This window comes from Passer domesticus, chromosome 7 (assembly GCF_036417665.1).
Source record: "Passer domesticus isolate bPasDom1 chromosome 7, bPasDom1.hap1, whole genome shotgun sequence".
Classification (NCBI taxonomy): domain Eukaryota; kingdom Metazoa; phylum Chordata; class Aves; order Passeriformes; family Passeridae; genus Passer; species Passer domesticus.
Window position 1 is genome coordinate 13,698,944 of NC_087480.1, and position 26,212 is coordinate 13,725,155.

General features: G+C 39.8%; 1 long non-coding RNA gene across 1 annotated transcript; it reads right to left on the reverse strand.

Annotated features, from left to right (window-relative positions):
• Positions 1 to 10,890: 10,890 nt before the first annotated feature.
• Positions 10,891 to 13,780, reverse strand: LOC135304507 (uncharacterized). Its single transcript, XR_010365890.1, has 2 exons — positions 13,728 to 13,780; positions 10,891 to 11,077 (listed from the first exon to the last, which is right to left on the reverse strand). It is a non-coding gene; the product is annotated as an uncharacterized LOC135304507 (long non-coding RNA).
• Between the last annotated feature and the right edge of the window lie 12,432 nt (positions 13,781 to 26,212).

The window sequence follows — 26,212 nt, forward strand, 5'->3', positions numbered from 1 at the left end:
TAAAATAATAGCCAGACTAGAAGAGGCACAGAGGAGGGACTGTTGTGGGAATGCTGAAGAAAAGTGGGGCAAACTCCAGTTATAGAGTGTGGTTGGAGATCCTGCACTTCTGTCATGTCTAATATCCACAAACTCTCCCTCCAAGCCACAGTGTGGTGGTTTCCAACAGGGCAAAGGCAGGCAAGCAGAAGCTACTGTAAGAACACAGGTCCTTGCATTTTTCTTGGTGTTTCAGTGCTTTATTTGCATGAGCACCCGCTGGGTTCAGCACCAATGACCCACTGGAGGTGCTGAATGAATGAAGCCATAGAGTCAGTCAAGCTTGGCTTCAGAAATTATTGGGACCATTACTAGATCTTGGAGTTTTACTTGTTCATCCCAGCTGTATTTCACTCTTATGAAATACACTGAGGCCTTTCACACCTGCTGCCACCTCAGAGTTCTTCAATACAGCCTCATCTGATGCTGCTTCAGGCATCCAAGAGCATCTGGAGAGTCACTGATTTCAGCCAGCCTCCAGAACATCCTCAAATCCTGGCATTCCTGCTCTCATAGCTTTGGGGTGGTGCAGGAATCAGTTGACACAAACAAACACAAACAGATTAACTGGAGGTACAAAGCACTGAGGTATGATTGTTCACAATTACTTAGTGAATTTTAATGGCAGCTGAGTCATGGATTCCCCCTGTGGCTTTGAAATTGCCAGCAAAACAAAGTGGTGGGTTTATTTGACATTCAATGCAGAACTACATTTGGTGTCTGTGCTCAGGAACCTTGACAGTGGCTCAGAAGCCCCTTGCTCTGAGCAGGGGCAAACACACAATAGGGTGGTCATTGATCCAGGTGTAACTGCGAGTGAAAGTTTCCTTGATGACATTGGTAGCAGAACACAAGAGCACAAACCCAATCTTGTTTGAAAGATAATTTCTTTTGCAGATGTTGGAAAACAAGTTGGTTGGTTGTTGTTTGGATTCCATACAAGGGAGTGACTGATAAGGAGTTGCTTTTATGCTAAGTCAAGATATTTTATGTGATTGCTTAGAGTCAGAAAGCTGTATTAACAGACTGTAGCAAGTTATGGAACTAAAGCCATCCTTTTCTGGCACCTCCCAAAAGCAGTATTTTACCTTGCTAACTGGCAAAATGCCATCTGAGCAGGCCAGCTGAGGCAGCAGACAAATACTGTGGCTGGGTTCATCTAATGTGTTTGTTGAGGTCAAATCTCCTGGAAGGCAGTGGAACAGAGGTGCTGTGTCCTGAGTTTCTGAGACTTCACCTGTTAATTGGATAGACTGTCTCTGCCTTAGTCCTGATCAGAGTTAATGCCCAAGATCAAAAGATAGCTCAATGAAGATAAATTTGCAGCATGAGAGAATTTGCCATGTATTTAAGTTACTGAAATACAGAATAAGCGGGGCGCTGGTATTATGTAGGTGTGTGTAAGAGTGTTGTTAGGTAAGATCCTGAGGCACTCGTGGAATCTGAACAGTTGGACATAGGGTTTAAGGAAAATTAAGTGTCCTAATTTGTGTTTGAAGTTATAAGCTCTTCCCAATACATTAAAATTCCTCCTTCAAATTCTCTAGAAATGATCCCACATCCCTAGAACATATCATAGGACTTTCTGATTGCTGTGGAATTTTTCCACCACCATAAGACATTGTAAAACTGAGACAAAACTGGTTCTGCAGGCCATATTTTGTGATACAGGGAATTCTGACTGCAAAAAAATCAGAGGAACTCCTGCCACACAGGTGTAGGAATGAGGAAGCACAGTGTTTGGGATAGTATCCCTCCTTTTACAGTAGTCAGCAAAGTTTTCTCAAACCCCTTTTCTTGCTATTCAGACACTTTGGGATATATGGCAGGTGAAGGCTTTTGAAATAGAGTGAAATCTAGCTTGGAATCATGGGGGAGCTTTATTTAAACCAGGTTATGTACACACACAATTCCTATGCCAACAACATACTTTTTGCCCATAGGAAAAGAAAAGTTTTCTCTAAATTTGCAGCCAATAGACTCTGTTTGCATGTGTTACACTTTCAGGGCATCAAACGGCAATCAGAAGGCTAAGGCTGGAGGGGACTGACACTTTCTTTGTGCTGCAGAACCTTCTCATGAGGTGTAAGACTACAAGGAGACACGGAGATTGCTGAGGAGGTCTGTACAGGTAGTGCTCACCATCCTCTGAAGGGAAGAAGAATGGTTATGCAGAGCATGAGAGCCACTGTTCAAGGTAGCTAGAGCCAAGCTAGGGTCCAGCAGGAGCCTATTGTGGTGTGTGTGTGTTCTGCTGCCTCATTAACAGCTCTCATTGTGCCTCCAGTGCCCTGACCCTTGATGTCCTGTGAGCATGAGGATGCTTTCAGGTTTTTGCCTCATCTACTTCTTCCTGGTCAGGTGGCCTGTAGCAAACACTGACCAAATGTCACCCACCAAGGGCTGCCCTCTGCTCCTGACCTCCTGTCAGCTGGCTCATCACCTGCCCCAAGGCACAGACAGCTCCTTGTGCCCCAGTTGTTCTCTCACATCAAGGGATCTCTTCAGCTTTAATGTCCTGTCCTGTACTTCCTGAAGATCCATCCCTGGCAGCCCTCCATGGCAGCTGACCACTCCCCTCCCTTTCTTACAGCCTCTTGCACTGCATTGCTGTGGTGCCAGCGAGATCACAGCTCATCCCAGAACCTTTGTGGCTCCTTTTTGTCCCCTGTAGTGTACAGGCACTTACTGGGGATCATTGTGAACCACGATGAACCAGCACCAGGCTTTGCACCCTGCCCAGACACGTGTCCAGCAGCAGGGCAGGTGCAACAGAGGCCAACCAGCCCTAGAAGGACTTCTTGACCTGCACAGCTCCACTGAAGCAGTTGACATTGAGGGGCAGACACTTTCTCAGTGGCTCAGACACCTGCCCCAACACTTTGGTTGTGCTTCCCTGCACTCAGGCAGGTGTGTGAGCCCTGCTGCCTGTTGGTGTGGTGTTTCCAGGTGTACCAAGAGCACAGGATTTAGCAAAACCATGACCTGAGCCCTCAGTGCAGCACTCATTAGCAGCAGGCTCAGCCCTTGGCTCTCCCTGGTGCATACTAAAGACTTGTTTTCATCCTTCCATGGGAACTGTCCCCACATGCTGCATCCTCAGCCACTCCTCCTGTGGGGTGCCCAGGGCACTGAGCAGCACCCAGAGCACCTCAGAGGTTTTAGTGGGTTACAGATGATCCCATGTACAAGGGGAAAAAAGGAAACTCACTTGTTCAGAAGACTGTGCACAGGATTTATGATAAGTAAGATTTTGCTCTTTTTTCCTCTTAGTGTGCAGGCCCTTTTTCATAAGTTCTCTGCTGCCTCGGGTTGAGACAGGATGCCCTTTATGCTGGCAATATGATGCTATGGAGCTGGCAGCCTTCCTTTTTCACAGCCCCACACTAAATGCAGGGCAAGCAGGCAGGGGAAAATAAATCTGAAAAGGGAGAAGGTTGTGCTGTTCTAGTTTCCCTTCCCCTCTTTTCTGCCTGCTCTTTTCCTCAGGTCTTTTGCCCTGCTATAAATGCAGGTAAAAGCCTCCAGTCACAATGAGCAAAATGAAGAGAGCCACGGGCTCAGGCAGTGTGTATCTACTCTAATTTCTCTTTTCTTTCTTCTAGTAATCCAGACAAGACTTGCATGTTTTCTGCTCCATTCTTTGGGTCAAGAACACACTGGTTAATAGCCAATTATTTCATACCCTAAGGAAATTTTGGCAAAGAAGTTCCTGGGAAGAGTCAACTTGTTTTGGGAAATGAGACTAATATTCTGTAAGTGAGATATTTCCATTTGCTCTCTTTTGCAGTAGTGTCCCATCTCAGCACAAGGCTGAATTTATTGCTGTAATAGCTGTGATTCAGACAAAGCATAATCTTTTCCCAGAGTTGGTTTTTAGTTTTTTTTTGTTTTTCACAAAAAGTGAAGTTTTAGCCAGGACACTATAGCAAAAATTTCAGTTAGGTAATTAAATTCTACTTATTAAAAATTTCCCTTTTAAAATTGATCCCAAACCACTGGTTGCTTTTCCTTTGAGCACTTTTAAAAGGTTAATTCACTTTAAATTCACAGCTTTCCAAAGTCTGAAGCCTGCTGAAATTTTTCTGGACTGCTTAAACCAGAATGTGCAGTCCCAGCTAAGATATCTAAAGGTACATTTTTGCATGTTTAATTGTTGTTGTTTGTATTCTTGATTAGACACAACTCATGTAGACTCAACCTATGACTAGCAGAAGTAAACATAGTTATTTGCATAGGAAAAACAAGCATTATTTAAAACTATATTTTAGTATGAGTAGCAGAGACCATGAATAAATTCAATTTGTATATCAAGGGCTGTTTTACATGTACTAAAATCCAATAGTGAAAAAATAGGCTGAAAGATAATCTGAGGCAAACAGTCTGGAACAGCAACCCGGAACAGATGATCCACAGTATAAATTACTGCAATTTATTTTTTTAATTTACTTGTGCTACTTTATTATTGTTTATTCATTTGATAGATGGCATTTAATTTCAGTTTGAGAGCTTCAGGATGAGTGTTTGATGCTAGTGGTTGGAATTTACTCCTGGGCACAAAGCCAGTGTGCCACAGCCATGTTCCAGTGATGCCCTCCAAGCTGTGTTTTAGTGGCCTTTTGTTGCCCTTGGGGTATGTTTTACACAGGAAGTTCAAACCTAATGCAGGCCTGCAGCTCACTTGCTGGAGCAAGAGAAAGATGATTTTCTCTCTTTCCTGGTCTCTGCAGCAAGAAAATCAAATTATTGGATTACTGGCCCTTCGATTGTGCTCAGCGCAAATAGTTCAAAAGCCCATTGTACTGGAGACCTTTCAGATGAAATGTAAATGGATAAAGAAAACAAATGCATTAAATTGGTCTAATATGTCAATAGTGTGCTATTACCTGATTACGTGAAATGGCTGTGACTGTTCTTCTAAACAGCCTGATCTATGTAAGACATCTGCTGCTAGACTGGCCACATGAAAAAACAAACAAAAAACCAACAAACCAATAAACCCAAAAAGGCACCCACAGGAACCTACTAAGGCATAAATTAATGCAGATTTTCTTTCCTTGCTTATTTTTATTTCTGGAAATGAAAATCAAAGCAAGCAGATCAATTTTGTGCAGGGTTGAAATTGCAATTACCCAGGGATCTGTGCAGTACATGAAATATTTGGGCCGATAGATTAGAACCTGATGCTGTGTTCTACATATACCTTTGTATACATTGGCTTGAACTTTAAATTTCCTGCTTTCTGCCACTTTTTTTACTTGCACATGTGTTTTATATATTTATTTAGGCTATTTCCTATTTGTTACAGTGTATTTTTAAGACATTATATCAGCTAAGAGTGGGAGAAGCATCTAATAGATTTTAAAGTAGGTTATTGTTGTAATTTTTGTGCATATTCACACATACATATCATTATTCAAATGTCACTCCATTGTGCAGAATAAATAGGTCCGCAGGAAAGTGTAGGTAAGATAAATTCATGTACTTTACAAAGTGGGGAAAACTTCTTTAACAACCAAGGATTCAATTCTTCCATTTCATATTAGACTGGTGGGTTTCTCTAGAAGTTTCTTGTTAAAATTGTTATCTTACTGTCCTTTTTGTATTTATGTGTCCACAGAGCCATAAATAGCTATTGAAACACAGTTTTTACTGCCACTGTCACTGTGTTTGCATTTCTTTAACTCCACAGTTTTGATGAAATCAGGGTAGCTCTTGTGTGCAAGTGCCAAATATGTGAGCACATATTCTAATGACTTGGGTTTCAAATAGAGCCTCCAAAACTGACTAATAAAATGCACATTAAACTAGAGGCTGAGATACATTTTTGTAGCTTGTTGATATTCTAGCACGTACTGGTATTCATACGATAATAAATGTGAAATGGATTTGATGCTTACCCACCTGAACATTTCTGAGTTTAAAAAAAATAAAAGAGATTGATAGACAATGCCTTCTGTCTTTTACAACTAATAAGCTTCTAGTTCATTAAGTTATTACATGCCATTTCTCATCTGAAAAATATAATCCATAATTCAGTTTTTCCCAGAGTTTCACATTCTTTAATTCTACAGAGTAAATCACCAGAGCACATTTTGTCAATAAAGCTTCTGTTTGGTGGGGGAAGGAGGGGGCAGTTAAGTAAAGTAATATGAAATGGAATCTGTTCTTTTTGTCAGAGGTCATTTATTTGCTTCAATATTGCTTTTATTCTATTTATACATTCACTAAATTATGATTATTGTGGAAAGTCCATGGTTATTTACTTCATTATATTTAAAATGTTTTACATTTTGTTGCAGGCTCTTACACTTGGGAATCTTTAGCATTATCTTCAGAAGTAAACTGTGCTTTTGCAATGAATCCTTGACAATGTATTAGTTCAGCTCTGCATTTACTGAGGGATAAAAGCTTTCTTCTGTGAGCAGTGGGAAAGCCACAGAGGCAAACAAAAAAACAGCCATGTTCTGCAGCCCTGAACCAAAAGACTTGTCACTTCCTGAGCCAAAACTGCCCAGCACAGATGCAGGCAGCCAGTGACACCTTCAGCATGGAAAGTTATATGGGACTAATTTGTGTCCTAGACCAAGGTTCCAGCACTGCTCTTCTCACCAGGGCTTGAGGAGGGATTGCTGTGCTCTGTGTTGAGTATAATATATGGTATCTATTTGCAGAAAATACAACCTGGTGATAAAATGCTTGCCTAGGGAGTGGGATAGAGTGGTCCAGGCTCTTCACAGCTTGCAGCGATTTAAACCCATTTTTGCTGTCCAGAGAAACAGGCAATCATGACAGGGGGAGAAAAAAGCAGTGTGCCCTGCCCTCCCAGCCCTGGCATTTGGGTGGATGCTGTGCCAAGGTTGTAGCTGATGAGAGCAGTGAGAAAGCACTCCCTAAGGAGGGGCTGAGGCTGAGAGCTGGCAGGGGGAGCAGGGCAAAGAGGCTGCCCCACAGTTTAGTTCTGTTTTGGGGTGGGGTAACCATTGCATTACCTTCCTTGGGGAGGTGTTGCTCTAACCCTGGGCTGGCTCAGAACCTGATTTCTTCCCTTGTCTGCCCATATTCTGATTGCAGCCTGCCTTTTTCCTTGCAGTGGAAATTAGCAGTTGTGAGCAGTTGTCATTTTCAGCAGAGGGAGAAGCAGCCATTCCCTGCCCCAAAGTGTCCCGTGGGTGTATGGTTCAGTTTCTGCAGGCATCCAGGAATTAGTGTCACCTCTACAGGTGAACGAAAGTCAGAGTTAGTCTGAGTAAGGAGGGAAATGAAGGAGGGTAGCACTGAGCAGGAATATTCAAGCCTGCACACTGCTGGGAGGAGGTGTTGTGTAACATTTTAACCAGTCCAGATCTGTCCAAAATGCTCTGACGCTGTATTATTGTACTTTCCTATGGGCTGGTACTTCTCATTATATTTTTAGTTAACAAATACAAAGGTGATTGTTGCAACTGAAGGATAATGGTGCCTTTGGAAAGGACTATTTTAAAATAAAATGTTGTAACATGGTGCTAAGACAACAGTCTAATGAGGTTACTGCTCATGACAATTGCTGACTGTGAATTATAAATGAGAGAAAAATGGGAAACATTATTTCAATGGAAAATGTAATAAATGAAAATAAGCCAAAAGTCTTTAACTGATCCTGTCCCCAGAGATCACTCAGAAGTATTCTCATGCTGAAAAATCCATCTTTGAAGAAGATGCAGTTCCTGTGTGTTCAGTCTCTGCAGTGGTCCCTGACAGCTACAGCAGAGCAGGCACTTCTAGACCCACACTGGTGCTCACTCTTGGGCTTGAAAACCCTGCTCAGGATATATCCTGTCTTCCCAAAATGGGAATTATACTGCTGGGGCTGTATTAGTGCCCTTAGCTAACATCTGAGAGTCCCTAGACCATCATGGAAATGGATGAATCAACAATGCTTTTGCCTTATCAAAGCAGTTGTAAATTCTGATTTTTCTAGATAGCTAGGTAATGAAATATTCAGTATTTTGATGGAGTTTTTTAACCCACTGTCACTCTTGTCCATGACTGTAGCCTGTATAAATTGATTAGCAGTTTATTACTTTTGTACTTAATATATAAAAATTAGCAATGAGCTGGAAACACTGAAAATATTCGCAAGAACCAGAAAAGCAGACTGGTAGCTGTGAGTCTTCTGTGACTGCTGACACCTCCTGAGAGACTCTTACACTGAATTTATCCAGGACTTTTGAGCTTGTGTTTTATGTTCAAATAAATAAATAAATAAATTTATTATCTTTCAGCTTGTTGCTTTTTTATCGGGGAAAATTTTAATGAGAAAGTTTAGCTCATCAGTGTTAAGTTTTCTATTAATTAGGTGAAAGTGATTTTCTTCTGCATGCAGTTTCTGTTATCTGGCACTCCTGAGCTAGTGGGTAGCATCCACAAATAGTGCTGTCCTGCTTTAATTTTTTCAAAAAACAAAAAAAGAAGGTCTAAGAAGTTATTGACTACTATAGAATTTACATTCTGTGAGAACAAATAAAATGACATTTAAGAGCTGCATGTTTTTTCTGTAATTCCAGAACTGGAATAGATATGCTCAGTCTTTCTGCTGTAGTGTATGCTCTTTCAGTAAGAAGACAATTTATGTTTCAAAATAATACATTTGACAGCATAAATGAGTGATCTGGTCACATCCACTAACTTAAGCATGTGGTTTTGCTCATTGTTATAAAAAACAAACCAAACCAAATTTCCATTCCTAGCCAAACCAACACTCATTCCTGGCCCACTGGCTATTTTTTCATGGTGGTTGTTTTTTATTTTACAGGCCTATAAAGTCCTGCTATGGAAGTCACTTTTTTTTCCCTACTGAGTGAATAAATTACAAGTCCTGGAGCAGTGCTCAGTGTGCTGTAATTCTTGGCTATAACATCTATGAGATATGTTTAAACTGAATGATCCACTGCTCAGAGGAGTGATGGCTTCTTTTATAGCCCTCTTGTTCCTGCAGACAGTAAACCACTGAAATAGACCATGAAGACAAGGGCAAGCTCAACATATTCTCATCTTTCCTGGACTTGCATGTACTTTTGGCTGTGCTGTGGGACACCTTACACCTCACATATTCAGGACTAAGTAGTCTTAGCATTAATAGTGGTTTTGTTTTTTTTTTTTTTCCTCCAGTCTATATTTTGAATTATAAAACTCTGATGATTTCTAGAAAAGTTTATACCTCTCTTTGAAGCAGATACAAGCTTCAAACTCATATGTAACCTATATGTGTAAAAACCACTTTGAAAGATGTTATTGTTCCTTCCAGTGGTTTTTTCTCCATCTGCACAGAAAATGTTTTTCCACTCCCAGGCAGACTCTTCTGTTCCTACCTGTTATATACTCAGTCACTTGTAAATGCAGAGCATTATTGTACAGAAGAAGCTTTTTCACAGACTCCATGACTTTGACAATTACACTTATTGTAATTTTTTCATCTCTCCTGTCCTTCCTGACAGATCCTGCAAGATTATTTTATCCATTATGTGACCTTCTTACTTGACATTCCTTTATCATTGCTCTGAATCCAGGCACAAAGAGCTGAAGAAGGTTGGGGTGTGGAGGAAGGGAGAGGCCAGGATTGTTATCCACAGCTCCCAAAGCAGGTGTGCCTGGGCAGGGCTGGGCTCTCACACTGCAGCTAAGGTAATTGCATTGCATATCTATTTAAATGCTAAAGAATAACACATGTGCTCACACCCTCCTCATGGGTTAAACTGTCTTTCATTCATAGGAGCAAGGTGACATATAACCCTTTCTTATACTCAGGCTGGAAGTTGTGATTGAAAATCCCCACTCTCAATACCCCTTGCCCAGACTTTACTGGGTTTCTACTAGTGAGTAGTATGCTTTATAATTTTACTGTTTTCATGTATTTAAATATAGTGTCTCTCTAGCTACTAATTTTATTTTCCTGTTTAATTTATTCTCCAGATTCTCTGGCCTTCAGTCAATGCACTGAGTGATTAAATTATTATCCCAGTAATGAGATTTGACACAATCTATGCCAGTTACCTGTGTGACCTGCTAAGTAGGTTAATTGGCAACCCTGAATAATTATCACCCACCTCATCTTGCTGACTGAGAGTCTGACAAATAAATGAAACATAAAAATGCTGAAAATGACACATCGTTTTTAATTTCAACTTCTGAATTTTTTCAAAGAAGCCTTTTACTTAGTAGCTTATTAATAAAAGTAAGCATTTGAAAAAATACCTTGTGAACATACTGGTTTTATTAATATGTAGATGTTTGCTCTTGTGCATCAGCAAAGCTTCCTAGAGGAAAAAGAACTCTGTGACATATTAGAGGAAATGGTCCCTCTATTCTGCAAATTGCTTATATAAGTCAATTGTTGCATCCTCAGAGACACTGCTCAAAAGTGAGGAAAATTCAAGAAGTCAGTGATATTTGTGGTGACATTGCAAGAATTGTGTTTTAATGCTTTTCTGTGAAATCTTGAGAACTAAAAATTAACTTTATTGTTTAATGAAAGCTGTGATCCTTCTATTCCCATTTCTCAGGAAAGAGAGTTAAGAAAAATAAATATGGCACTTGGTGATGCTGACTTGTGTTGTGTATCTAATCTTTTCTACTTTGCTCACTTCTGAAAAACCAGGATGGTATTTCTTTCTGTCCTAGAAAATGTAAGACTGGGGCTTAGAGAGGAAAAATAATGGACTCCTACAGATGAGAAGATGAGTTAAAAATTTAAACTTGTGGTCTTTTCACAAGATAATCAGCTCAAATTAATGGTTCAGAACCACAGGTTTAGTCAGACTGCTTCCAAAATGTTTCCTCTGCCCTGGCCAGAAATCTCACCAAAACTTTGAGTAGAAAGATCAAAGAATTCATTTATTGTTATCAGCAGTTAATGACTGCAACATAAAGTGTCTTCAGAGAGGCACTTTGGAGAGGGGGAGCTGCTCTGCCCTGTCCTCAGGAACTCCTGTGGCACAGCTGGTGGTCCTGAGCTGGTCCTTTTGCACTGGGACCCTGCAGCCTGCAAGCACAGGCACCACTGATGGAACCACACGAACAAGCATTAAACAGAGGGTTATTTTGGCCCAGTTACATCAGCTTATCACGTGCCATGTCTCACAATTTCAGCATGGTTTTCCATTAAATAAAAGCTTGCAACATCCCAGTGTCCTATCCCCTCTGGCTGCCATTTAAATTCCTCTTTTTCAGCCGCTCTATTTGCAAAAATAGGTTTCCTTTTCTAAGCTCATTCCATTATGGAAAGCAGAGTATGCAGCTTGCTGTGTCCAGAATGGATTTTTCAGGTAGATAACACATCCAAAACCATTCCATCTTTCAGTTTGCTGTTTCACAGGCTTTCAAGTGGGGTGATACAATTCAAGAGAGGATACTGATGAAATCACACTCAAACCAGAGTCTGAACAAGACAGCAGAGCTCAGCTTTTGGGAGTGAGTCATGTTAAAACCAAGCATATGCTCAAGTGTTTTGCTGGATCATGGCCATATTGAACTATAATGACCTAAATGGATTTACTCCCCAGATAAATTTACCCTTTGCTTTCCTCCTGCCCACACATACATTTGCACCTCAATCAATCACTTACATCTCCTTCTATTTCCTACATCCTACTTTTATGAAAAATTTTATGACTTGTTTAATCTCTTCTAAGCATGGCTTTATTTCCTCCATTGGTTTCCTTGATAATTTATCATCAGGGCTTTTTTGCCCCTACCTAGAGGTTTTCAATTTTAGTGTAGAAATTTAATAAAAACAAATTTGTAAAGGCTTGTTAAAGGAGCTGTACTGTCTCTGTTCTCCTTTATCTAAATCCCCATAAAAAGACAAAGGTGTTGAAGAGGCACATCAGGTAAACTACTGCCTACAAATGGCAAAAATAACATCTTGAAGCTTTCTTTCTGTGGATTTTTTTTCTGACATGTGGTCTTTATGTCTAAAATTATAGGCATTTAGATGTCAGGTAGCAGGAGAGAGAAAAAATAAAACAGGTATTGTAGCAAAATATCAAAGAACTGATGCATTGGAGGTAGTTATAAGGTGTTTTATCTCTCAAGAATTGCCCAACTTTATAAACCTTTTATCATACCTGATAGAAAATTAAGGGCTTCTGATATTTTGCAATTCATTGCCCATTGCTTGTTGATTACATAATTGTTATTGAATGAAGGAGCACTGTGAGGTCCTGTGAGAAGCTAAGCTGACATGACTTCTGTCTTTCCTTTTTATTACGATAGTCAATAGCTTAGTTGTAAGGAACAGAATTGCTCTTTGTGACTGTATTAGACATTCTTCTGGGAGAGCTAGCTAAAATTTGAGAGCAGAAAAGCATTTCTGGAAAAAAAAGAAACAAAAAAAGCCAACCCAGCATGCCAGACAAATCAATAAGTGGATGGAGCCGAGTCTGAGACTTTGGGGTTGGGTTAGAACCTAAATCAAGACACTATTGACTCTGCAAAGCCTGTATTTTTAGGGGTGCCTATATGAAAATCAATATTGCCTTCCTGCTTTATTTGATAACTTCTATGCCTTTGTGCAAAAAATCCATTTTACAGCTGTATTTCTTCTCTTGAGCTAAAGTCTTCTCTTTGGTATGTGTGACCTGTGTACTGTGGCTCTGTGTAAATTAACAATAGGTGGATTGTGTGTGATATCTGTCACCACTGTTCTCCAATAATGACATTTGTCAAGGAAATGAAATATCTCTGTAAATACTTTGCTGCATAATTTATGCACAACTCCTATATGTGAGTTCTCTACAAGCTGCTCACCATTACCTCAGGAATAACTATTTTATTTTCTGGAGAAAGGATATAAGCATACATTGATCTTCAGAATGTGAGAGCATAAGCAGTGGGCTTTAACAGTGGGCTTTAATGATCTAATGCTTTGCATTTTTGCAGTTTCCCATCCAAGATCTTATTGCATCCAATATCACATTATTTAAATGCATCCCAGCTTTGTGAAAGGTAGATTTTGTAGTCCTGTTTTGTTAGATAAAGCTGCAAGGACAACTGAAATTTTACCTGTCTGTGTTTTAAGTTAGGCAAGAATCTTTTGCTTGTGCACTTGGCTAAAGTGTTGGGACTGGTCCTGACTGTTCAGTAAGCTCAGACAGGCTTAATATTTTAAGAAAAGTTATATTGTTCATGAATGATTTGTAATCTTGAATGATTCTTCTGGGCCATTGTTCAGAACTAGTTTGTGCTGGCCATGTCAAAGTGGACCCAGTGAAAGTCTGTTTCTTTGTGCACCTGCCTATATAGACTTGTCCTAAATACATCTGAAAAAGAGACTTATGTATCTTTGAATATTTAGAGTGGAGTTGATGCAGTATTAGGTTGCTATAAAGCCACTGAAAATTCTGAACCTAGTCTCTGAAGTTAAACCACCAATCACACCATACCCAGGCCCCCTGCATTCTGCAGGTTTTGGAATTAAAAAGCATTGCTGAAATTTTACTTAACTGTTTTTTGAGGCAAAACCTCTGCATTCCCAGTGAGATCCTTGCGGTAGAAAAATGCATCTGTCACAGGTAACATTTCCTCTGATTTTTGCTTGTGCTACTATCCTTATCTACCTCATAAGTACTCTGTGTGTGGTATTTATGAAATATTATCCAGGTATGGTATTTAATCTCTTTACAAGAGAGAAAAAAACACAATGCACTTACTCAGCAATTCCATCTGAATTATGCTTTCGTGATCCAATTTTCTGCCTCTTGATACCACCAAATTATTACTTCAGCAAAACTGTCTGCAGTGCCAACACACACACAGGTGAAGTCATAATAGCAGTTCATTTTACACATGCATATGCACAATCCTCCAAATGGCGTTCCTAAGAATAGAGTTTTGAAAAGGTCCTTGATAACGTGAGTGTGAAAAGGGTTTTTGTACAATCAATACTCACATTCTGCTTGCTGCTTGGTATTGATTGCATCTGCTTTTGCAGGATATAATGTATATTTAACTGTATGAAATAATTATATTAATTACTGGACCTGTGCATCAAATAAAATGAAAATTCTGAATTAATAACTGTATTTTCCTTTCCTTTCCTTTCCTTTCCTTTCCTTTCCTTTCCTTTCCTTTCCTTTCCTTTCCTTTCCTTTCCTTTCCTTTCCTTTCCTTTCCTTTCCTTTCCTTTCCTTTCCTTTCCTTTCCTTTCCTTTCCTTTCCTTTCCTTTCCTTTCTTTTTTGATACGTTTGATATCTCAGAGTTAACATCAAAATTCTTCCTGAGTTAGAAGAAATAAATTCAGTCTTCTGGGTAAAACAATCCCTATAGGACTGGTGAAATTCAAGCTTTAAAATTGTATGCACTGTAAAATATGATTCACTGCAGAATGATGAAATGCTTAAGAAAAGATAGGTACAATATAAGAGTATATGAGGGACTGGACATTGCCTAAAAATATGTGTTTGTAATTGTGGTTTAGGTAAATTGTAGAGGTTGGAAAAATTAAGTGGTTTACAGCTATATAATAATGATGTTTGATAAAGAAGCATTCATTGCAGGTAGTGATGAGAAGTGTAATGAGCACACCTTTTCCTGATGGATTCCTTTATAAGCCTTTTGGGGAATATATCACATCATGGTGTGTTTCCACAGGGTATTTTGTGAGCAGAAACTTTCTTCACAAAGGAAAACCTGCATGGGCAGCCACCCTGGTTTCCTACAGCTTGACCCTGGGACAAAATTTGCCCAAGGAAAGTTTCAATAAGAAGGCAGATTTGATGCCAGTCCCACATAACAAGGGGATGAGTAAAAAAAAACCAAAACACTTCAGCTTCCTCTGCCCCTCACTGGATACCAGTTATTGCCACATCTGTGCCACCTCTGCATTTTGTGGGGCCACTTCTATGAGGCAGATCAATGGATTGATCCCTGTTAAGAGTAAGCAGGCAAAAAAATCAATTAACACACTGAAAGTAATTTCATAAAATAAATCAATTTGCACCAATAAAGGAGCAATTAAAAACTGGTGGGCAGTCTCACCCTTTGGGCTTGAAAAAAATAGACCTGTGCTGATGTGAAACAGCATGGTTTCAATAAATACCAACTGTCAGTTGTTCTTTTGTTTGCAGTTTAGGAATCCCTTTGGTTCCTGAGAATACAAAACAAACCCCAAAGCAAGCAAGATACCTTTACTCTGCTTTTCATATAAGTAAACAATCTGGACTGAACAGGGCACTGGCCAGCTTTATTTAACAACTGCTGAGAGTAGAAAATAGCTGTAACTCTAATGAACACCTTTTAACTACAATCAATTTCATCTTCTGATGTCTTCATGACAGATAAAGAGCAAATTACTGGTACACATTAACAACTTGAGAAGCAAATAGTCCCATTAAAATATTTTGCCAGTGTTCATAAACCATTGCTTCCCAGAACTCCATCCCTGTCAAATAAATAACTTTTTGTTCCCTATTAAATACTGAGAGCACAGGTTACTATGGTGATCTAGAGAACACAGAATAAACTCTGCTTCTTCATAACTGCCACATTCTAGAGGAAAAAAAAATCTGAACATCAGCTTGCAGTTTCAAGCTGAACCTCTGAAAAATATTTTGAGAAAACAAAATGATTTTATGACGTCCAAGTAACACTAGGTGATGTACCACAAAAATGGAAGTGTTTCAGCAGACTTCCCCTACAAATAAGAGTGTTTCTAGTCTGAAACATTTCAAAACTCAGGCTCACAACCCTTAGGATTTTTTGTCTTTTTATTCTAATCGATGAAACATATAGAACTGCTATGGGCCACATTGCTGTGCACTACATCTCCATGTGGGTCAGGGACACCCTGGCCTTTGCCTGTTGTGTTCTTTGTGTGCCAGTTGTTTACAACCCCATTTGCCCTGTGTTTTATGTTCAAAGGCTGAGTCCTTGACATTGGGCACCCACTGAGCAGGGACTGCTTTGATGCCAATTTTGGAGGCTTCACTCTTTTGATAAGCATGACTCCCAAATTTTAATTGCACTTGTATTAGTTGTTGACTTTTCACTACCATGGCTTAAGAAAGCAATGAAGCAGCATTTGCATCTGCTTTCTTAGTAATCCCTCTTTCATATTTTTTATCAAGAATATTTTTCAAATACCTGGAATGAATTCCACACCACAAAGTGAAATGCTGTGGTTATTTCTAGTCATCCTTAGCTTTAGTTTAATGAAACGCAACTTTGATTAATGCAGTCTTACTGCAACGCTAGTCAGACCTTTCTGTTGGTCGTCACAGTGGCACTGAAATGTTCTAGGAGCAAGGAATGCAGTCTAGAGCTAACAAAACTGGGTGGACCTTGAAAAGAGCTGCTTGTTGCATGAGTATAAGATTATATGTTGCATGAATATATAATATATTTAGATTATATGCCATTTGTTTTTACATATTTCAGCTTCTTTTAGCCTCAGTACCACATCAGATCTGCAAAATATCCAAGTGAATTAAACGGAAAGATCACCCTGTAGCTTGTATGCTGACCTTCAGAACAAAACACTGCCAAGTCCCCAAAATCTCCATTCACATTCATTGAGACCTGAAGAGCAGCATTGAGATGGGTTTCTCTTTTATCTTACTCTATCCATTCACTCTGTTAAATAAGAGTATCCCTTCCTGCTACCCATGATATGTTTTTGGGAGGGATAATAACCTACTTTTTAATTGTAAGGCTGCACAAGGGACAAGGTGAAAATGATTAAAAAAAATTGTGGTCCATTGTAAGAAGCCTCTAAGCACACTCTAGAGGTTTGAAGCCCTACACAGTTATTATCTAGCCGGACTCTTTGCATCACTTTTATTTCTAGTCCCAAGCATTCACTTCCCAACATTCATGGTAGTGAATTTAAGTCACGCAAACCTTGTGCAGCATGAAAATCATCTTCAACCTTTACAGCTCAAAAGGACATGCCTGTGGGTTCACAAATACACAAAGCCTTTCCCTCAAAAGGGTTGAAAGCAGGAGGTTCAAAGGCTAGTAAAATCCAGAGCCACAGCTTTCATCATTTGATGATGGCACAGAGGATGTTCCCTTCCCAGCTGAATCATGCTCAGCACTCCCTGTCCTCAGATGGGGGAGCTCCCCTTTGATACCTGGCAAAGAACTGCAGACTCTTGTATCTTCCACACATATCAGCTGAGGAGGGGGAGGGAGAGAGAGAGACAGAGGAAAAGAAGTAGTTACTTTCACATTTCATATTACTGGCAGCGTTTTCTGGATTTATTAAGGACTTTGGAACAAAGTAAAAACAACGTTTTAATTTTTTTTTTCTTAGACACGTTGTAAGGCAAACAAAAATAAATTCAGTAAAATCATCTGATTTATGACTTAGATAAAACCTTATAATTTGTAGAATATATGAACCCAGTAACTCAGAAAGTAACAAGCATCTCTGTTATTCTGCATGCATGTGTTGCAAAGTAGCTCCTATTTTTTAACCTTTAACTGATTGTGTTGCTCTGGTGTCCTTCTCCTAACCCATCACTTCTGCCCAGCATGGCTGCCTTTTGTCTTTAAAATGCCATATTAAATATCATCAGCATTTGTAATCTTCTGGACAGAACATTTGAAGTTGAAATAGTTAGTGTCAATATATATAGACAGTGAATTGGAGCTTATTGAATAAAAATCTATATGGACAATTAGTGTAGTACTAGCTCTGCTCTAACCCAAATGCCATTCTGTATTATGGCCTGGCTGGTATGACTGCATCACAACTAAGCCATAACTTCTAAAAGTACCAGACATTTCAAATTCACCTTGATAAAAAAAAAAAAAAAAAAAAAAAAATCCACAAAACTTACTTGCCCACTAGCAGCTTTTAATAAAGGGCTCTATATCTTATACATATGAATAATGTCTCTATATGCCTAATAAATTCTGTGACAATAGTATAATCACTCCTGCTAACTGTGGGTTTTGGACTGAAGAAACACCTGGATAATGGAGACCCGAAGAATTGGAGAGACTCCTTTTGTCTCACGAGCAGCAGCATTTCATGGGATGAGTATGCCCAGAACTTGTGCCTATACAAATGCTTGTGTAATGCTCTAGTTGTGCCTCCTTAAGCAGTATTCTGCACAAATATTTATGCAATCCTATTTTTACCTGTCATGATCATGGAAAGCACGTACAGTAAGTATATGAGCATGCCCACAAATGACTCAGTTTGCATCTCAGAAAGCAATCCAGTAATTTTTCCTATCTTACTCCAACATTAGTAAAACTTCAAGTAATCAACAACTATTATCTTTACCAAAAATGCTTAGAACACATGCTTAAAACCCTGGATTAAATTATACATCCAGTTCTTAATTTTGCTGCTGTTGTGTTCTTATTGAATTTGAACAGGAGATTTGTCCTTCCAACTCTGCCACTCTGAACAATTCTGAAATTTCCCAGCTGGACAGGCAGCAGAGGCTGCAGGTGAGAATGACAGGATCACACACAATGGTAAATCAGATGAGAGGACCATTAACAAAAACCTGGATCAGTTTGACCAAACTATCTACGGGGCTGCTGTTATTAATTTTTGCTCTGAATAATGTTCTACTGCATAAATTATAGGGGAAGAAAATCATAAAGTATATTACTATACTATTTGATGGGGCAAGCTGGTACCCTATTGAGAGATTTCAATAGCAGTGATTTCTTCCTAGGGCTGAGTTTCAAAGCAAGGGCTGTGCACACTCCTTCAGGTGGAGAAACCAATGCTTTTTGGAAAGCTCAGCCAGCTGCTGAGACTTGAGCTCTGTGTGGGTTTGCTATGAATGAAGATAAAGATTGATGCACCAAAGTTTTAGGCAGACCCCCTCAAGCTTTGTAACTTTCCATGTCAAAGCAGGTGCTGACACAGGCCCAGGAAGAAAATACTCCAACAATGACTTTCCATTCAGGAACTTCAGCTTAAGAGTCACACAAACTCTCGTGCAGGTGCTGGTGCCTCACAGCGTGGCTTTGGCTGTTGTGTGCAGAATGCTGGGTGTGTTCAGCATCACAGCTCCCATGGACAAGCAGGGCAAGTGCCTGCTCTGCAAGGCTCTGCTCCAGCAGCCCGAGGGAATATTTGCTTCTTCTGCCATGGTCAGCCTTTCTGTCCAGCCTCCTCCCTCTTCCTCACTCAAAGATCACAGGCTGCAGTTCTGTCAGTGCTTCACTGGACCAGGAATGCCACAACAAAAGGGATGGAGTTTTGTTTCCCTGCTCATTCGGTGTTGATCCCCTGATGAACTTGGAAGTGGTGTTATCCTAAAAGACACTTTTGCTGTTTGGGTGTGCACTGGTGGGACTTCAGGAATCAGTCATGACAACTGTTTCACTAGAGTCACTCTGTGAGGAGACACATTTTTAGTTTGAGTGATAGGAATGTTTTTTACCCCCTCCTTATTTAGTTTGTAAGCCCCTCTAAACTTTTCTCATACATACATTTTATTACTATTTTCATGAAGAGTTCTTTCAATAACCATTTGAACTTTTTCCTAGCTTATGAATTCAAAATTATGCCCCAAGTGGTTGTTGTGGCCTGAGGCAGGGATGTTGGACCGATCAGCATTGCCAGAATCCTGAATCTCAGGATAACACTCCCTCACAACCCACACCCACGCCCTTACATCTCTCCTTCATTTTGTCTTTGTTCTGTACCATGCATTATTCTTAGGTGGAAAGGGAATATTTTTCTTTCCTTCGCTGTTTGCAAGGTGTCTGAGCCTCTATTCATCAGGAGCTTGGGAGAAGCTTAGCTCTTACACGAGATTCTTACACCACATATCAAGACTTAGGCCAGCAGTTTTCTAGAAACCAAAAACCCTGAAGTGTGGGTGATTCAGGAATGTCTGCCTGAGCCCACTCTTTACCTGTGAGCACCCACACACGGGTGTTGTAACAAAGTGCCTCTCCCAGGGCAGCTGGCATGGCCAGCACGTTGGCCAAGCTGCAGCTCACACCTGGAGCAAAGCCAGAGAGTTCCCTCCTCTTCCAGCTTCCCCAGGGACTTGGTACCACAGAGACACCAAAGGGCATTTCCTGGAGCACTCAGGGAGTTTAGAGCTTGTTCCTTAGCTCTGTAGTGGAATGAGTGCACTTAGAAGAGTTTTCTTTAAAGTGTCTTGCAGCCTAATTTTTATTCATTGCCAATGCATGGAATGTTTAGCCAAGTAAAGCAGAAAAGTTTTCACTTCAATTTTTTTCACAGCAACTCCCCTGTAGCAAAAACTCTGTCAAAACAGCTGGATGGTTCAAAACCAGCCCTTCCCACTGGTAACACCTGCAAAAATCAAAATCATCCTCTTTTCCTTCTGACATACAAATAATTGTTGTCGTATTTCACATTGTCTTGATCAAGAATGAAAGTTTCTTCTCTAAAATGTAATTTTAAGGCAATTAGAGATAAATGCTATCAAAAATTCTATTAAAATGATAGAAGCTCCAATTTTACACTGCCAATTTTAGAATACTTAAATTAAAAAAAAAGTGAGTGCAAAGTCTGTACCAAAAGAAATTACATTTTAAGAGTGAAATTAATAATATATCTATTTAGTTTTAAACATTAATTCACTAAGGATGAATTTCACCATGAGTACATACTGCAGTCATAGTATTTTATATTAAACTCCAGTGAATACCTCCTTCCTGCTTTGTATGAATTCATGTTGATACAGAAGGAAGAAAAAAAGAAATAATTTCTGGAGTGATCTGTCTATATGGAGAGCTAAATTTAATTAATTGGAAGCTCATTTATTACTAAGCTATAACACTTCTGATAGGTTTGTAGGGAACATTCCAATAAACAGTCTATTGCTCTTGAAGCAGGAAATAATTAGCTTTCAGTTCTGACCAAAATAAAGAAAAGAAGTCCTGGCAGAAGGAGAATCTGAACTTCTGCTTCCAAATACCATTACATACTTAGCAAAATCTTTACAAAAAGGAGAGGTGGATGGAGTCAGATCTTGAGGTCACCTCCTCAAATGGTGCATTTTTGAGGCTGTTTCCTTGCAGTTTATTGGGCAGAGCTGTGTCTAAACAGAGCTGAGCTGTGCCTGCTGGCAGGGGCTGAGTAGCTCCTGCAGGTCCTGTGTTGGTGGGACCTGGATGCTGGAGCCCCTGGGGGCAGGGAAGCAGCCAGAGCAACCTCTCTCCTGCCCTGACTGGCAGAGACTGAGAAATATTTCACTCTGCTTTCCCACATTCCTTGACAAGTCGCTCAGAAGTCATCCTTAGCAGCACAGAAGTGCCAGTTCTATTAAGTCCTGCCTGTTCCTAAAGGCATGTCTTGCACTCCGGGTCCCAAATTAGTTTCAGCCTTGCTCTGCTTCTTTTGTAGGCAAGATGGTAGAATAGAATAATATTCAGGATTATTTTTGATGAAGGTTAGGTGGGAGATGATTGATCTACCATAAAGGCTATGAATTATGTGATATCAAGGAAAGTAATCTATATGAAGATGTTGATTTTATATTAAATTGTCACATACCTGTTACTTATTTATCCAGGGCCTGTAACAGCCAGACAAGAGCCTACGTATAAGTGCATATCCACAGAGAGATAGTCAATGACCTTCACGAAAGAGAAAAATGGTAATTTTTAAAATTGCTTAATGAAAAATTAATTAGTTTAATTAATTAATTTAATTGCTGCTTGTATCCCTTCTAGTTTTGACACATTTTCCACTTGGTAAGGAACTAAAGAAATTCCAAAGGAAGTCCTGACATGTTTCCTAAGAGCCATTTTTCTTCAGTCCCTGTCTTGGTTTTATGATGTGCTACATCACTCCAGGACAGCTGGGCACAGCAATGCAATTCCTCAGCACCGTGCTGGATCGGGCTGCTGTGTGGCACACACCTGGCTGTAGCTCACAGCTCTGACACTCTGACACAGCCACACAGAATTTAGGGCTTCGAGGACCCTGTCAGAGCAGGGGTATTCATGCCCAGAGGAGAGGAAGGGCTGTAGATGAGCAGGTTTCTAATGCACGGCTTTCACTCCCAACACCAAACCATTTGCATTTAGAGTCTCAGTGTGGAAATGTTCCAGTGAAGGCACCTTCTTTCCCCTGAGGGCAGACATATGTGTTAGTGCTGGAATTAATATGAGCAGCTAGAGGGTCAGGAGGGAGCTCTTCACTTCAGAAAGGGAAACATTATTAAACTCCTCCTTGGACAAGTGCTTTGATTTCTTCCCAGGACCTGTGGGACCTCCCTGATGTCAAGATCCTTCAGAGGCCCTGGTCTCAATAATGTCACTTAGATGGCACTTTCAAGGCAACTTGAAAGTAGCAATTGCTCCTTTGACCTGAGTGTTCAGGACTTTGCAGGGTTTTCTGCTTAGAAGAAATATGTGTGCAACACCAGTAGCTCTTTCAAGCAGACCTGTTGTTATTTTCAGAGAACATAGATCTGAATTTACATTTCCCTGAATGCTGAAAGAATCAAACAAGAAGAACTATTGTCTTTGCTCTCAGATTCTGCCTCTTTACTCTGGCCTGCCAGGCTGCAAAGTGCTCTCTTGTGGCTTTTTTTTTTTTTTTTTCTCAAGTCTGCATTACAGAGAGGTAAAGCTGTGGGTTCTCTGTCTCGTTTGCCTGTAGGTTTACAAGCACATTGCCTACACAATCACATTATCCTTTGTCTCTGTTAACAGAGGTCAAGTGTGACCCCCATGAGGCTTTGTTTAGCCAGGAAATGTGCTGACATGTTATTCCATCACCTTTCATCACTGATGGTGGTTTTGCCCTCCAGTTTCAACTCAAAGCTGTTGTAAGAGTTATTACAAGAACTGTGCTGGACCACCAGTTACAAACCTGTTGCAAATAAATCCCCAAACTGTGAAATTGAGGAGGTCCAGCATTCTGACCATGCCTGTTTTGCAGACTGACAATTTCCTTCAACTGGCAGGATTTTCTTCAAAGACATTCAGTTTCTCAATACCGTTGTTTTCATTTGTTGACACTGAGACATTTAGCAACATTTCATCATGAAAAAAACAGACAAAGCCAGCTGGGTCATATCTCTTATATTGAACTACCTTATCTCTTGATTTTCAGAGTGTGAGAAAATGTATGTTGTGGCGGTTTTCTTAGTGAAAAACTGAGGTTATTCACATTCTGATCCGACTTTGGTATAGTAATAATCATCACAACTTGAGGCTTTGCTGGATCACTGAAATAATTTTGGAGGCAAACATATTTTTATTAATATACAGGTGCTGGTTTGTGCAGTATTTCTAGGCTATACAGGGTTATTATTACTCTATGCCCAGCTTCACAGGTTGAAGCAGCACACTTTCCATGGTGGTGATGCTGGTGTAGAATATTTTCTATTTCTAAATTTATCTTTAAAAAAAACTTATGAATAGGTGCATCAATTCATGGCAAGGCAAAAACAGATTTGTTAGGAACAAAAGACTCTTTACACTTGCAGTTTCTGAGCTGTTTGAAGTTTGTATCTATTATAAAAATCCCCTCAACCCCATCTTCTAATTTATCTAATTTTTTTTATATGCAGCTGTGGTAGAAATGTGTTCTTTTTGATAAAAGAAAAAGAAGATCAACATGTTTATGTCACTGCTGCCCTCCCAACAGATTGTAGCAGTCTATGGGACAGGTATTTATATGTTTTCCTCTATGGAAAATACTTAAAGAAGCTATAACTTCCCGTGGAATTCTCAGCTGACCTGCTTTCCCAGCTTTCTGTAAGGCAGTGGAGTTCTGGTGGGGATACAGCTCCATGTCCCCCTCCTGTGTATCTGGGATTTGGACAGACACCATTTGTTACAGCATAACTCAGCACCCGCAGGCATCTGACATTGAATGGACAAGACAGAATCCCAATTTGAAGGGGAAATGTTGGCTTTTTCTTCACCTCTTTAAGTAAGAAGTACCTGATTTGGCAATACATCTGCTAACTACTCTTTTTAATCACAAGCACTTTAACTGTTAATCACTCTGACCCCAGACTGTCCTGAGCAGTCTTTGCATGACTGGTAGTGTAGAAGGAATTGATTTGGCACAGTTGGTAGTTAAGAATTTTTTTCCTTTTTCTGTATTTTTTTATCTTATTTTCATCAAGAAAACTCAATTTTAGCAGAGATCTGCCTCTTCCCAGACTGGAAAAGTTCTGGGCAAACTCAAAAGCTGATGAAATTCACTTTGAACTAAGAGGTCTATTGGACCCCATCTGATGAAACAAACTGAACAGCAGAACCAGGGGGTAGCTGTAAGTAGCTCAGAAATCTTTACACCTGCCAGAGGCGCTTGGCTGGAAATGCCACTTTCCGATTTTTTTCCAGTTCTCACTTAATTTCCCCTGAAAACTCAGTGCAGTTGTACTTCAACTTGTTTCTAGAGTTGAGATTGTAAAATTAATGGGAAATTGTGCATTCTGGATACAAGAAAGTTGTGCATTAAGAACTCTCACACTATCAAGATTTTAAGGTCTTTCTCCACCCTTTTTCTTCCCAGGAATTTCCTACCATAGCTCCTCTTCCCAAGGCTACCAAGCCCAGGCTTGGTACTGGCCACTGCCCAGGCTTGGCCATGTCCCACTCAGCTCCTCTGGGTGGGCTGGTCTCTGTTTGGGTCCTCCCAGCTCAGAGCTCTGCTCCCTCTGCTCTGCCCTTTCTGTGCCTCTGGATTTCCAGAAGTGGGGTTTTAGTGTGACAGCTGTTCCTTCCATAGCTCATCCATTCACGGGAAATGCAGGGAGCCAGATGCCAGTGTTTCCATGTGATTTAGTATGCATGTCAGAGGAATATTTCCTTCTGTAGCCAGCAGAGTGGAAGAGAGAGGTAGGATTAGTATTCTTGACCTGCACTAGTGTAGAGATGGAAAAATTCTTCACAAAATATAAGGGATGGGGTTTAGTGGACAGTGCAGGGTATATCTTAATTAATCTCTTTGCCAATTAAAACATGGAAGTTCTAATTAAGATGACCCCAAAGCAATTATTCAGACTTGTGCATTTACATTAATTAGACTACCAAAGCATTTAAGAGTAAGATTATGACTTGCAGATGGCAAAAAGTCGATTTTCCAAGTTGAATTACCTCACTACCTGATTTGTAATGAGGGGAGATGTCCCAGTTCTTCCACCATTCCTACCACACCAGTTATTTTGTTTCCCAGTATTTCAGGTCTAAAATATAACTAAGAAGAAGATATTTGTGTTCAGGTGCTGTGGCACAACCTTCTTTCTGATGATGGGGAAGATCCATGTAGAAATATTCATTTGCTGTGTGAAGTGGAAATCTTCTCCCAGGAGGTAACTTCTTTTAATTCCCACTTAAATATTCACCAACACAATCAATTATGATATCACTACTGATATTTAGTCCATGCATTTGTGGTGTATTCTTTCCTAGAGCAAATTTCTTGATCCAGTTTCAGCTGAGGCACTTGACTCCTTTGGAGCCTCTACTGAACTACACAACTGTGGGGAAGGAGTCAATTTCATCCATCACATTCCCAAAGTTCACTGACAAAAATAATCAGGAACAAGTATTTCCACATAATTCTCAAGAGTAATTTAAAATATTATGCTACTTTTATGTGGATGAATGTTTCTAAACTGTCAAACACCTTCAGGTCTTTCAAAGTGTTTGGATTTGGTGTCTATAATTGAGAATGACATTGTGTGGTGCAGCATAGGAAAACCATATGCTTTTAAACTGTTTTTACCTGTCACATTTATATTTTACCTGTTACAATGCTCTCTGTTTTTAGAAAAAGACAGTCAAAACAATCTGTAACTGAATTATTTTTGGAATGGAAAAGTATTGTAAATAATAACATTTTCTACAGAGCCACCCGAGACAACATCATCTGACATTCAAACAATTTTAAAGAAGGTATTCTTGTCCTTGCAAAAAGAACTGGATAAAAATCAGGAAGGACCTAGAGTTCTGGATAGGTCCATTAGAATTTTTGCAGTTGTGAATGCCCAGTTGATGCCTGGAAAGGAGTATGTAAGGAATCACAGAGAAATTTCCCCTTAAAAAAGTGGAATTTACCTTAGCTACAGGCTCCACACAAATACTCATCTGCTTCTGTTTCACACACCTCTTAAAAAGTCTCTGTTATTTACATTTTCTTCTAAAATTTTCATCAATTAATACAAAACCATGCCTATTTTTCATCTTCTAGTCACTCAAAAAAATTAACATACA